At 38.5% G+C, this 13,252-nt stretch overlaps 1 long non-coding RNA gene across 2 annotated transcripts in view; it reads left to right on the forward strand.

Annotated features, from left to right (window-relative positions):
* Nucleotides 1-208: 208 nt before the first annotated feature.
* Nucleotides 209-13,252, forward strand: part of LOC116098577 — a 39,276-nt gene continuing 26,232 nt past the window's right edge. For both annotated transcript variants that reach the window (XR_004121877.1, XR_004121876.1), the window contains exons 1-3: nt 209-247; nt 342-460; nt 3,461-3,573. This is a non-coding gene — a long non-coding RNA (uncharacterized LOC116098577). The remainder of the gene's footprint in view (nt 248-341; nt 461-3,460; nt 3,574-13,252) is intronic.

Here is a 13,252-nt window from a genome sequence, read left to right on the forward strand (position 1 = left end):
GGGGGGGGGTGAAAGGGTTACCAAGGAAACAACAAGAGAACAGTGGAAAATTCCAAAGGAACCCACTACCTAGCTGAGTCAGGTCACAAGGAAGTCATTCTGCTCACTCATTGTCTAGAGGAATGTGGTTTGGTCAATGCTATCTTCTTAATGACTGACCGCTGTCCTGTTCCTTATTCTGGGCAATGTTATCTTCTTAATAGCTGACCGCTATCCTGTTCCTGGAACTGACCATTCCACCTTCCTGGTTCGTGACAGAGACTTCCTATGCCTTCTTTAAGTAAAGGTTATACATGAATGCATTTCCATTAACATGCTTTTTTCCAAATTTCTAAATTCAGTCTTTCAGTGTGATTTAGGGGGACTTTGCCTTCCAGTGTTCAGTCCCTCTGTGGTTGCTACTGTGTTGCTTATCCTTCATGCTGGACTGCCTCTCCCCCAGGAACCTCATCCTCCTCAGGTATGTATCATGAGGATTTCCCTGTCAGTCTTGGCCCTGATGCAGTGACTAGGCACTGGATTCTCACACCTCTGTCAGCCTTGTCACTAATCAGAAAAGCTGCCAGTGATTCTGGCCAGATTTCCCTTTTTTTTGAACAAGTATAGAAGCAATGAGCCATGCATCTCCAGACCTGTTATGATTGGTACAATCTCCTTAAGGCAGCGGTTGGCCTCACTGTGTTTCTTAATTGGAGCTGTGAATATCATAACTTGGCTGAGAATCTGATTAGAATTAACCTGGAATATAACTTTAACATTACTTTTGACATGCTTACTGGCCACAGGGCATATATTAACTCTTTCACTCTGGCCACCATTGGACTGCATACTTACTTTAAATTTTAGGACCTGTACCCCTTCACACCCCTCTGCTTACCTTCGCAACCTTATCCAGAAGTATGGGGAGTCCTTGAAGGACTTTCTATCCTGTGTGACTGAGGCTGTAGAAAGACGGGCTGATGCTAGCCCAACCAGAGACATGCTCATCAAGCACTTCACATGGGAGGGCCTTACTGCTTCTACTTGCAACGCTGTGGCAACCATAAGGAATGATGATATCCATAAATGGGTTGTTGCCAGTCATGATTTGGACCCTAGTGTGGGTCCCATTGCAGCCCTGACTGCCTCCATTGATGTCTTGTACAGAGGACTCCATTGCAGTTTGTACAGAGGACTTGCCCTCCTCCTGAAGGGCCCCCTGATTGCACCTGTGGGGCTGTGAAAAGCACAGTCACCTCAGATGGAACTTCCACTTAGCTAGCCTGAGACCAGATGTCCCTGTTGTAAGAGAGGTTTCCATTGGCCTAGGGATTATCATTCTCAAAAGCAGGAAGACAATTTAAACTCCAAAAGGGGTGCCCTTCAGCCCCACCAGCGAGTGGGAGCCCTGATTGGCTTTTGGACCTTGCCTGTGTATCTTCACTCCCCAATGATGACTGTACATTTAAATGATATGCCTGTTAAAGGGTTGGTTAATATGGGCAGATGTCACTATAATAACAAAAAATGAATCACTGAGGTTTCCCCATTGGAGATTTTGAAAGACCCCCATGAGGGGAGACCCTCTCTCAAGTCACTGGAGTACATGGACACCCAAAGGCTCACAAGAAACCGATCTTGATGCAAACAGCATGAGGTTTATTCGGGGGTGGGAAGGAAGTCAGTATACTGGAGACAAGCTCGTAACCCTCGCAGGGGCAGAGGAGCTCAATGCAGAGCACAAGAAGTATAGGGTATTTAAAGGAAAAACCCACAAACCAGGGGGAGTGAGGAGGTAACCAAGGAAACAAAAGAAAAACAGTGGAAAATTTCAGAGGGACCCAACTCATGATTTAGTCAGGGTCATGAGGAAAACATCCTGCATACTCATTATTCTCAAGAATGTGGTTTTATTGTCATTCATTTTGTAGTTGACCACTCTCTGGAACCACCTAATGTCTTACATCCTGCCCTTGTGGTCAACCGGTTCCTGGAACTAGCCGGCCTACATTCTTGGCTCGTTTCAGAGAAAAATTTCTATGCCCTTTAAGTAAAAGCTTATACACTATATATTTCTACTAAATGATCTTTTCTTCTACCCTTCAATTTCAGCCTGGTACCTCCATTACAAAAGGTGGAGGCCAACAGGCCACAAAAATGACTATCTGACCTGTCCATTTGTCAGGACTTGGATGACAATCAAGGATCTTTTACACTTGTGGCTGACATTCCTTGTAACCTCTAGGGAAGAAATATTCTGAAAGACATAGGTCATATCTTACTACAAACAATCACACCATTTTTGATAATATTCTACAACATGGCTAACTGCTCTGCACAAGTAACAAAGTCAGGGATCACCCTCAATTCTAATGGCCACTGCCCAACCAGTACTAACTGACATCAAGGTACCTAACCCTCTACCTTTGAACTGGCTGTCTGAAGCCAATATCTGGGTGGACCAGTGGCCCATTTTGGAGCCTAAGCTTTCTGCTCTCAAGGAACTGGTCTTGAACAATTAGCTTTGAGTCATTTAGAACTCTCCAGCAGACATAATACTTACATTTTTGTTATTAAAATTATATCATGAAAATATAGGCTTCTACAGGATCTAAGAGCCATTGATGGACATATGGAAAAAATAGGGACCACTCAAGCAGTACTGCCTCATCCTAGTACTATCCTATCCCACCCAAGTATCATGTAATGATCCTAGATATTAAGGATTGCTTTTTACAGATCCTTCTGGCTCCTCAGGATAGATGCTGTTTTGCCTTTATAGTATGAGAGCCTAATATGAGTAAACCATCCAAAAGATATCAGTGGACAGTACTGCCTCAGGGCATGAAAAATAGCCTGACCATTTATCAGCTACATTTGTCTGGAGTCACACAATGAGTCCCTAAGGCTGTTCTTGTAGTCCATTACATGGATAATATTATGCTTGAACACCCTAGCTTGCCTGATCTTGAAAGGGTGTCCTTTCAATTGTTGCTTAACTTAAAAAAAACTCAACTTGAAGGTTTCTTCCAACAGATTCAGAGAGGTCCCCCATATGCCTTCTTGGGCTTTCTTATTTCCGACAGGATTAAGCCACTGGCCTTCTCCATAGTGGCAAAAGAAATCTATTTTCTCAGGGAACTAAAACAACAGATTGACTTACTCATAGGAGTTGGCCCTTGTTAGGGACATGTCTCTGTTGGCCTGAGACCCCAGGTTTCACTCAATCTGCCTAACCCCTTACCAGGTACATAAGGCCTCTGAAGTCCATCAATAGTTGGCTCAATATCTTGAAGGTACCTGGTGCTGTAAAGGGAGACCATAGCCAACCTCAATGTAACCATAGTATCTATGTTCTCCCCACATGCAAGATTCTTGGGAAAAGTATGGGATAATATTAAGACCCCTCAGATGCAAATAATGGGAGGAATTGCCGTACTAATAATGATTTTTTTATGTGTCTTGCACAACATATTTACAGGCCATGCTCCATAAATGAGGTGACCAGATGCTGATGGCTCTCAAAGATCCAGATTCTGGACCCTCTAAGGAAGTGATCAAAGCCTAGATGGCAGAGATCCCTGAGACCACCAGGTAGGCTGTTCCTTCTCTCCCTTTTGCATGATATGCCTCTGGAGTGATATCTTTTTGAGGCTGACAGTCAATGACAGTAAGATCCTGGAAGACAAGACAACCTAAGTCAGGCACAGTCCAGTATCCTGGTAATCCTCTGAGGTGGGGTCAACAATGACAAGGTAATGGCACTCCAACTCCCACTAGCTTTCATAATCTAAAAGCAAAAGGGTGGAAATGTAGGAGGAATGGTGAGGGCTGTACAGCCTTGAAGGTAACTCTTGCAGGAGAATCTAACTGAAGACTGCCTAAGAGACCAAAGATTGCTGATGCAGACAATTCCAGCCAATTGGGAACTACTGCTTGGAAATGATGCTTGCTTAGGATGCAGGTGGAGGGTATAAAGGGTGGCCCCCAGGATTATTAAATGAGCTTGCAGCAGCATTCGTATGGACTTGCTGTAGTGTTCTTACCTGCTTCTAGAGTCTGATCCATTGATTCTGCAGAGCTACCTCTTCTCCAACCTACAAGGTCTAGTAGGGTTGGGCAATGAGCAGTCCAGGGCACAGGCAAGCAATAAATGTATCATCTAAATAATATATGCATTATGTTCTTCATAATGTTTTGCAACATGATGAAGGTCTACATGATGGAGACTACATTCTACATTAGACTACATGGGAATAACTGAAGGATTTCTCTGTAATAACTGGTATTAAAACAGTGAAGCTCATTTTCATTACTCTTATGCAATAAAATCTTTAAAACCTTAGCAAGAATAATAAGGTAATAAGCATAAATGAATGATATACATTGAATAAAGTACTCAAATTTACATTGCTTTCAAATGACAAGAAAATGCACAATACTTGCCACACCCCTACACACACATCAACAAAACATCAGAGCAAACTTAAAGAGTTGAATACCTTTTCAATGAGCATATTAAAATGTTTTGGTGAAAACTAAAGAGAATATAAGTTCAGAAAATCTCCCTCATTTATGTATTAGAATAATGAATATTGTTAGAATGCCCATACCATTCAGGGTAGTTCCATCAAATATACCAATGCTGTTATTCACAGAAATATAAAAAGAATTCCTATAATTAGTATGGATACTACTTTCAGAATATACTTAATGTCATATTTCAGTTATCTCATTTTTCAGTTTACCTTGTCTTGTATCAACAAATAGGGGTAAATGATAACCTTCAAATTAAAGTCCCCAATGTGACCAAATCAGACAGCAGAGTTTTGCAGATGTAGTCACATTACATTGAAGCCATTCTTGATTAGAGTATGCCATGAATGTAATGTAACTCATGTGCTTAAATGCTGAGGAGAGATGGGATAGAGACAGAGTGAAGGCCATATGACTGTGGGGACAGGAAGGGTGCAATTTAGATGCAAACTTGGGGAAGTCAAATTAAAAGGAGGCAAAGAAAGATCATCCAATGAGCCTTCTGAGACAGCTTAGCTCTGGTGACTCACAAAATTTAGACAGAAAGTCATGGTATCCATACAAGGGTCTGTGGTGATTGACACCATACAAGCCAGAAACCCATGGAAACAAATAGAGAGAGTGTATGGCCACTGGTTTATAAATACGCTGGAATACTTCAGTTTGGGATAATGCTTCATTGGCTTTTCACTGTAATATATTTATGTAGACTTATATGAGAAGAACTTCATTTGCAAGTTTAAATACAGAACTATATATTATAGAATTTATATTGAATGATAATAACATTGGCATATATTTAGATAATAAGCTTTTGTTCTACAGCTTTGTCATAGCAGATGATGGATAGCAGAAAGAATGATCTGATCAGAAGAGTTCTATTATAAATGTTCCTTTGGAAAAAAGAGATTAGTTATGAAGAATTTAAGGTTATATGTAAAAAATGTTAGTAAACTGATTATACATCATATTTTCTGAAGTGTTCATGATAAATATCTTTTAAAAATAGTCTAAAACATTGAATGTTATTTAATTTGTCATTTTTGTATGAACACACAAATCCTTTTTATTTTTACTTATTGTGGGGGATGTATTTTTTTCTTTTTTTCTTTTTTAGTTTTTTAGGTGAGAAGACAGAGTAAAGAACTTCATATGTCACCTTCATACATGGGTGTTTTTCCATATACCACCCTACTAGAAATGAGTTCATGCTCAGTGTATACAACACAGATTGATAAATGATTTATTTCTATAAGTATATATTAGTTGTTCTGTTTTATTATGGTGAATTGAAAGTGTAAGATACATAGGTTTATCATAATAATGTTAGGGAAATGTCCAAATCTTATCAGGAATGCCACCTTAGTTAAGTTTTCATTGCTGTGAGGAGACACCATGACCAAGGAAACTCTTATAAAGAACAACAGTTAACTGGGGCTGGCTTACAGTTTCAGTGATTCAGTCCATTATCATCATGGTAGGAAGGATGGTAGCTTGAAGGCAGACAACATGCTGGAAGATGCCAAGAGTTTTATATCTTGATCTAAAGGCAGCCAGGAGGGGACTAGTACACATTAAAGCCTGCCTACACAGTGGCACGCTTCCTCTAGCAAGGCCATGTCTCCTGTTAGTGCCACTTCCCATGGGCTCAGCATATTCAAACCACCACACCAACCAAGGAAACAGTTTAACTCTCACAGACTGAAGCCTTAAAATAAACACTTAATACTGAGGTGGCATAGGTCTGCATCAAACTATCATCTATTACTTGGTCTGTACCTCAAGGATTCACAGGGAAAAGACTTTCAGACTAACTGTCTACCTATTCAACTATCTGGACCAGGGACTGGTCATACTTTTTCTTTATTTTTAACCCCAATTTGACCTTTTACAATGTAGCATGAACAGGTTCATTTTTTGTATCAATACATACTCTTTTCATCTCACTTGAAAAGCGTCTTGACCTCTGCTGAAGCCTCTTTTAACCTATACTCATTCTGTAATTTATATATTTGCATACAGACATATAGATCTACTGATTTGTGATATATGATATGAAACTTAATACTAGTAACTTTGTATTAAAAGAACAATATTGGCTTCAACTAGGTTACCAAGGCAAACTGATTAGATGGCAATTGTTGTCAATGAAACTCCCAAACCTTATGATTTCATTGTTATTCAATCAAGTGTGACATTGTGGGAAAACAGAGAAGTGTTCCTTCATGCTTCTGACACAGTGCATTCACATCATTGGACCACAGAGTGAAATCCTATAAATAAATCAAGACAACATGCATATAACTGAATGATACTTGAGTAAATGGGTACTCCAAACATTTATGTTAATGGAACTAAGAAAATCTTAGGAGACAAATGTCTTTAGTTTAGACATTGTGTAGTATAGGTAGAAATCCTTTGGTATTGCTTGTTGATTTGAAGGTAAGTCTATTCCGGTTGTATAAAAGCAAAAGCCTTACTTTCAATATAAATTTTAGGACTAGAAATGGTTTTGGATAAGCAGTTAATGTATTCATACCAGCAAAAACTATTTTCACTGCTCTCAACATCCAACATTCCCTAATTTCCTATAATTTTTTGTACAGAGTTCAGGCCTTCTGAGATTTACTCTATTCCTTGTTAGCATTTGTATTAGTGTCATCCTTGTTCAGACTTTCTTTAGGCAGCCATGTTGGTGAGAGTTGATGGGTTGGAAAATGAGTTTGTTAGAGTATTTAGTATGTGTGTGGACATGAATTCCTAAGTTCAGTTCCCAGTACTCACATAAAATAAACTGGGCATGATGGCATACCCTTGTATAATTGTAACACTGGGGAAACAGACATTTGAGTACTTAGGGGCCGTTTCCCTGCTAGATTAGCCTAATTAGAAAGTTCAAACCAGTTAATGACCCTTTCATCACATAAACAAGGTAGACCATGTTCTAAAAGGTAACATCCAAGCAGACTTCTGGCTTCTGTATACACACACACAAACACACAAACACACACACACACACACACACACACACACACACACTCACATATCATGTATCCTTGTGCACCCCTAGGCATGAACACATGAACATACACATGAACACACATTTAAAAATAGACTAAATAGATGATATTGCCTTTAGTATTCCATAGTAGTCTATTTTCATAAGATGACAGGAATTCAGATTTTCTGTCTTGTTTCCAAGGGTTTAAGATAGTAAGCCATACATAAATTCATTGGATGTGGTATATCTGTTCACTCATTCTTATCTCTTTCATCCTTAGTGTTATACTCAGTACCCTCCAACCCACTTTACTACTCTGCAGCATGAATCCATAAATAATATTAACTGATTATCCTTAATAATTTTCTCAAAGTAGGTTCACATCTCATCGTTCTCATTGTATTTACTATTTGAAAATTTTTGTTACGTGATAATGTTGAATAGTTTCGTGTTATGTATAGCATCGTCACAGGCACCTAATTTGTGTAGATTACCATGTGGCATTTCAATATGTATGTATGTGAGCTGAAGTTCCTTGAAAAAATGCATATGCTGATTTATAGGCTGACTAAAAACCTCATGATTGTGAAAATTTGAAATGTTGCATGGTAAGATGTAAAATTATCTTGGTCTATTTTAATGTCCCCAGTAAGTCACTTATCACTCATAGCTACATCTCATTTAACAACCTTTTTGTCCATCAGTTGAAACCTTTGGAATATAACAGAAGCACACCACTAGCTTCCATAAACCCAAAAGCAGAGGATGTTTTGAGATAGCTTCTGTAGTATGCAGAAAAGACTATGTCACTTTGTTGTAAGCTGCATACCTGATTCCCATGTCTCAATGTATTTCATAAATACTCATCTGAATTACGATGCCGTTTTCTTCTGTGACTTTGGTTAATGTAACCTTTTCCACAGAAGAATGTGTCATCAAATCAGGATTAGTCATTCGGGGCTTAGAATAATCTATTTTGCATTGTCTTCCAAGCAGGGACTGTTCTGTATCAACATATAAATATTGTAGTGGTTAGATCAGAAGAATCAGCACCCCACCACTTTATTATAGTCCTTTCACAACTTTGTCCAAGTCAACAACATTAGTCAATCCACCTCCAGCACAGTAGCTGAAGTAACCCTACAAAACACAGATAACTGCCCTGTCATTTTCTCCTACTTCTATTGGGGGAAAAAAAAGGAAAATTTGATATGGCTATATTAGCCCTGAATAGCCTAAATATTTTTTCTGCTTAGTATTTTTCTTCCCCAGATATGGGAATCCATTCATATTGTCTTCCTATGAGTTCTCCAAAAGTATTTGTTTCTACTAGTTACAAGGCTAAAACAAACATGCTTTAGATGAGATGTTCTATCATGTTTAACATTTTACAACATCACCCTCTCCACACACAGATCATAGTAACATAGTGGGTTTTTAATAAGTGCTTATAGACAAAATACACTTGGCATAATATGCAACAAATCACTTTGGTTGTAGGGCCTAGGGTTTTTAGGTAATAACATTCAAGGTCAGGAGCAACTTCTCTCACTGTGTTCTATGACTAGACAGCAGTTTTGTTGGGTATTACAAATGAACACCAAACCTGCTGATTGTTAAATATTTAAATCAGAGCTGCTTTGGGATTGCGTGATTTGAATCAAGGCATTAACTGAAGTATTTACTCTCTCAAGGAGTTAGACTAGGACCTAGGCTTCCTCTTGAACTGCAGTGTTTATATTTAAATTTCCATGTTAGTTCTGTTCATAATCTCCAGGTCAAACATTAGTCTCATCATCATGCACTGAATTTGGTTTTGTAATGCTTCACATGTACATTGTCATTGAGTGATTTTTTAAACACTTGATAATATTTGTATTTCTGCAAACTTTAATACATACAAATTTCAAACCAATACAATGTTTGAAAATATTGACTTGCTAATTCTCATCCAATTTATGTAATGTATGATGACACTTTTAATGTAATTTTATAACACACATTATTTTACATTTACTGGTTTTCTACCAGTCACTGGCCTTGCCCTTGCAAGTCAAGAAGCTTTCTGATCTGACTGGTGGCTTCTAATAGAGTACAGTCAAAGTTAGAATGCAGACTTGAATTTCTGCAAAGCAGAGTCTGCAGTGTTTCTGTAGTACAGCCTTTTTCAGTGAACAGCACCCTCATTGTCTTTGGTGGATAACCCACAATTCCCTTTTCATTCACCAGCTCCCACTGTCTTAGGAGTACAGTGGGCTTGGAAATTCACTAACACCCATTTCCTATTGCTTCTCTTGCTCCTAAGGTAAGAAGTGATATCTTTTGTTGCTAATATTAAGATGTAAGCAATCTCATCTCATTTGTTTTGTCAAGCCTCTGTGAGACATTACACATTACTATGTCTTTATATTCCTTATGTAAATGACTCCTAGAAGACAACCTATGTTCATTCACCCATTCTTCCTTACCTTGCTTCTCACTCTCCCTTTCCCTCTCTATTTCCCTCTCTTCCTGCTCCCCTCCCTCCCAAATTGAATGGCCCGAATGTTTTTCTTATTTAAGCTCTTTCACATTTCAAATAATAACTTGCATACTTTGTTATACTTAACTTTACATTTTTATTATTCAATAAACTATTGATGACAAATCTATTATTGTATTAAAAGTATTCAAATTTAAATCTCCTCAACAAACAGGCTAATTTGAGTATGTTTTGGAAGCATCAGTGTAGAAGGGTGATCTCAAACAAAAGCTCCCCCTCCTTGCTCTCTCTTTACTATGGCTTTATATCATTGAAGTGTACTAGTGAAAGGCCTAATACCTGCAGCCTGTACCTTGAATAGAATAAAGGCTTGACTTCTTTTTGTCTTCACCAGATATTTAGTTGGACTGCTTTCTTGGGGACTTGTTGCTGTGGTAGGCAATGTTCCTTCATCTGCCGGGATCTGAATATACTTTTTAAAAATTTCTCATGTTTAAGTGTCATTTTTCTTGTCACACGGAAAAGACTTCCTCATTTATAATAAATTAATTAGTCCTTTATGTTTTAATATATACAATAATGTAAAATTTAAAACAACCTACAATAGGTAATAAAATATTTCATTGTATGAAACTCTATCTCATTAAGGCCTATAAATAAATTGTATCTTATTTATCCCTTATAGCATTTATTCTAATTTTCTCTATAATATAATATTATGAATATGCTTTTCAGTGTATATGTATATGTGTATGTTTCATTTGAATATATAATTAAATTTGGAATATTGCTTTGCAGGTTACTCATACACTTACTTTAGCTTATATTACTGCAAGTTTTTATAGTTAGGACTCACATATCTGTTCTCACTAAAGTTTATGTGAGAGGTCTAGTTCTTTCAAAGCCTTTGCAATAGTTGGCATTTGGCCTACAGTCTATTGGATGTGATTGCTTCAACATTAAGAAGTATCAATTCAAGAGAGTTTCTGTATGACAGTCTTACCTTATTTTGTCACATTATCTTGGCCAGAAGCTGATGGAGTTTGTAATAATTGTAAGTTTGGAGATAGATGCTGGCCAGTGGTATACATATAGCTTTTAAATATGGTTTTACAGACTTTGCAAAGCACCGATTAGAAGCACACACACACACACACACACACACACACTGAAAGGGTAAAGATAAAAAATATATTTGGCTGTAGTGGTATAAGTTTAGATCTTACACCAGGGTCAGTTTTATCATGTTTAATTTGTTCATGGTGAATTGCCAGACACATAGAGTCCAGTATTCATTTTTTTAAAAAACATTTTATTGCTTTATTTCCTTTTCTTTTTTTTTTAATTTTTATTAGATATTTTCTTTATTTACATGTAAATTTCTCCCTTCCCAGTTTCCCCTCTAAAAAACAAAGAAACAAACAAAATCCACTGCCTCTCCACTCCCCATGCCTGCCACCTCACTCTCTCCTGCTTATTGGCCCTGGCATCCCCCCACACTGGGGCACAGAACCTTCACAGGGCCGAGGTCCTCTCCTCCCATTGGTGATCGAATTTGGAATCCTCCACTATACACGCGCTGCCAGAACAATCAGTCCCACCATGTGGAGACCTTGGTTGGTGGTTGAGACTCTGGGAGCTTTGAGGGTACTAGTTAGTTCATATTGTTGTTCATCTTAAGGGGCTGCAAACCCCTCAGCTCCAATGGTCCTTTCTCTAACTCCTTCACTGGGGACCCTGTACTCAGTTCAATGGATGGCTATGAGCCTCTACATCTGTATTAGTCAGATACTGTCAGAGCCTCTCAGGAGATAACTAACTATATTTAGGCTGGCTTGTCTTTCCTTCAGTTTCTGCTCCATAGTTAATCTTTGCCACTCCTTCCATGGGTACTTGATTCCCCCTTTTAAGAAGGAATGAAATGTCCAATTTTGGTCTTCCTTCTTCTTGAGTTCCTTGTGGTTTGTGGGTTGTTCTTCCTGTATTCCAAACTTCTGGGCTAATAACCACTTATCAGAGAGTGCATACCATGTTTGTTCTTTTGTGATTGGGTTACCTCACTCAGGATGATATTCTCCAGATCCATCCATTTCCCTAAGAATTTCATAAATTTATTGTTTTTAATAGCTGAGTAGTACTCCATTATGTAGATGTACCACAATTTCTGTATCCACTCCTCTGTTGAGAGACATCTGGGTTGTTTCCAGGTTCTGGCTATTATAAATAAGGCTGCTATGAACATGGTGGAGCATGTATCTTTCTTACATGTTGCAGTATCTTTTGGGTATATGCCTAGGAGTGGTATAGCTGGGTCCTCCAATAGAACTATGTCCACTTTCCGGAGGAACCACCAAACTGATTTCCAGAGTGGTTGTGCCAGTTTGCAGTCCTACCAGCAATGGCAGTGTTCCTCTTTCTCCACAACCTCTCCAGCATCTGCTGTCACCTGAGCTTTTTATCCTAGCCATTCTGACTGGTGTGAGGTGAAATCTCAGGGTTGTTTTAATTTGTATTTCCCTGATGACTAAGGATGTTGAACATTTCTTTAGGTGCTTCTCAGCCATTTGGTGTTCATCAATTGAGAATTCTTTCTTTAGCTCTGTACCCCATTTTTTAATAGGGTTGTTTGGTTCTCTGGAGTCTAACTCCTTGAGTTCTTTGTAGACATTGGAAATTAGCCCTCTATCAGATACAGGGTTGGCAAAGATCTTTTCCCAATTTGTTGGTTGCCGTTTTGTCCTATTGACAGTGTCTTTTGCCTTACAGAAGCTTTGCAACTTTATGAGGTCCCATTTGTCAATTTTGATCTTAGAGCAGAAGCTATTGGCGTTCACTTCAGGAAGTTTTCCCCTGTGTCTATTTGCTCGAGGTTCTTCCCAACTTTCTCTTCCATTAGTTTCAATGTATCTGCTTTGATGTAGAGGTCCCTGATCTACTTGGACTTGAGTTTGTACAAGGAGAAAGGAATGGATCAATTTGCATTTTTCTACATGTTAATCGCCAGTTGAGTCAGCACCATCTATTGAAAATGCTGTCTTTTTTTCCACTGGGTGGTTTCAGCTCCTTTGTCAAAGATTAAGTGACCATAGGTGTGTGGGTTCATTTCTGGGTCTTCAGTTCTGTTCCATTGATCAACCTGCCTGTCACTGTACTAATACCATGCAGTTTTATCACAATTGCTCTTTGGTACAGCATAAGGTCTGGGATTGTGATTCCACCAGAGGTTCCTTTATTGTTGAGAATAGTTTTGGCTA

This window comes from Mastomys coucha, unplaced genomic scaffold, assembly GCF_008632895.1.
Source record: "Mastomys coucha isolate ucsf_1 unplaced genomic scaffold, UCSF_Mcou_1 pScaffold20, whole genome shotgun sequence".
Lineage (NCBI taxonomy): Eukaryota > Metazoa > Chordata > Mammalia > Rodentia > Muridae > Mastomys > Mastomys coucha.